General features: G+C 33.1%; 1 long non-coding RNA gene across 1 annotated transcript; it reads left to right on the forward strand.

Moving 5' to 3' along the window:
• The first annotated feature begins 313 nt into the window (after nucleotides 1-313).
• Nucleotides 314-1,704, forward strand: LOC110706460. The gene is made up of 2 exons (XR_002508345.1): nucleotides 314-623; nucleotides 1,396-1,704. It is a non-coding gene; the product is annotated as an uncharacterized LOC110706460 (long non-coding RNA).
• Nucleotides 1,705-1,975: the final 271 nt, after the last annotated feature.

Genomic DNA, 1,975 nt, shown 5'->3' on the forward strand with positions numbered 1-1,975 from the left:
GCTAATGAGCCCCTTGGATGGGCGTTGATGTGTCTGACACGTACCCCTTAGGGTTAATGAGCCCCTTTTAAATAAGCGATCATGGAAAATTTTTGTGTATTTTTCGTACCGAAATTTGCGAGAAAAGGCCTCTAACATGACAAAAATGCCATTTTTATGATTACTCTCTCATTTTTTGGCGTGTCTTGGAACATTACGTGCTAAAATCACCCCATAATACTAGTAGAACAATACAAAAAGGCACCGCTCTATGGCCACTGGTTTTTGAAAATCGGTGGCTTAAAAAATGGGCGGGATAGGCTAATTCACATTGCCACGGGTTCAAACCGAACCGGTGGCATAAATGGTAAAGGCCACCGGTTTGAACCCGTGGCAATAATCAATTAAAAAAAAAACGCCCCTCTTATAAACCCCAAACCCTACCTCATTTCCCTCTCAGCCGTTCTTTCTCTATCCTGCTCTCCCCTCTCCTCTTTCTCTCTCCTGCTCTCCCCTCTCTTTTTTCTCTTTCAATTCGACTGCTCTGTTCTCTTGCTCTTCTCCTTCTTCTCCTTGTCCCTCTTCTCCTTCGTCTCCCATCACCAATAAACCACAAAGACAAGCACCACGAAGACATGCACGAGGTTTGTGTTTAAAATCGATTTTTCATGGTTAATTAATCGGATTTTGTTGGGTTTAATTAATCGTTTTTGGAATTGTTTGAGTTTCTTAATCGATTTTAATTTGGTTTTTAATCGATTTTAATCAATTAATTCTGGGTTTTTGTTTTTTGAGTTCGTGAATCAATTTCTTGTTTTTCTTCCTCGGTTTTTTAACTTATTTCTGGGATTTTGTTTTTATTTTTGTTTAATTTTTTTTTTTCTGGGTTTTCTTCTAGGTTTTTGTTTCATTACTAATTATGGATTTTCTTGGGTTAATTAGTCGATTTTGGATTTTTTGAGTGTTTTCATCGATTTTAATTTGATTTTTAATTGATTTTAATCGATTCTAAGTCGATCTCCTTCTGGGTTCATTCGATTTAATTCTGGGTTTTTTTTTTCTGGGTTTTTTTTTTAGTTCGATTTAATTCTCATTTTGTTTTTCATTCTCGTTTTGAAAATCAATTCGAATTTTTTATTTTGTTCGATTGAATTCTCGGGTTTTCACTAATTTCTGGGAATTTTATTTAATTTTATTTTCTTGGTTTTTTTTTTTTTTTTTTTTTGGGTTTTAGTTTTCTGGGTTATTTTTCTGGGTTTTTGTTTAGTTTCTGGGTTTTGTTTATAATTTTGTATGTTTTTTCTGGGTTTATTTAACCGATTTAAATCGATTTATGGGTACCATGCATACTGTTCTGGTTTTTTATTATTTCGCAGCTTATTTATTTTATTTAATCGATTTTTTTTTTTGATGCAGGTATATTGATTTAGATGTAGATGTTAAATCGAAGAATAAAGATGCTGGATTATTGATTTAGGTGTTATATGGGTTATTTTTTAATTTTAATGTTGTAATTTTTTTTTTTTGGTTTTTTATTGTAATTTTTTTTTGATTTTAATGTTGGAATTTTAGTCTTGTGTAATTTGATTAATTTAGTTCTTCTAAGTTGGAATTGTTGTATGAGTAGTTTAATTGTAGTTATTAATTTAGGCTTTTCACTTTTAAAAAGTGTACAATTACTAGATACTGATGAATATATATGTGTGTTTATGTATTTTACATATATATATAGTTTCTACTACAATTTAAGTGAAATAAATGCAATTTTTTTTTTCTTTTTATGGGCTTGATTGCCACCGGTTAACCGATGGTGATACTTGTTAGTACCATCAAAACAGGTGGCGTGGCATAGGGGGGTTTTGAACCGGTGGCCAATTCATATTTTCATCTAGTGTAATGAGCTTTTGGGATGGGCAATGATGTGTCTGACGCCCCCGAGGGTTAATCAGCCCGTTGGATGGGCAATGATGTGACTCACGCCCCTAAAGGCCAATTA

The sequence above is a fragment of the Chenopodium quinoa genome, unplaced genomic scaffold, assembly GCF_001683475.1.
Source record: "Chenopodium quinoa cultivar QQ74 unplaced genomic scaffold, ASM168347v1, whole genome shotgun sequence".
NCBI classification, from domain to species: domain Eukaryota; kingdom Viridiplantae; phylum Streptophyta; class Magnoliopsida; order Caryophyllales; family Amaranthaceae; genus Chenopodium; species Chenopodium quinoa.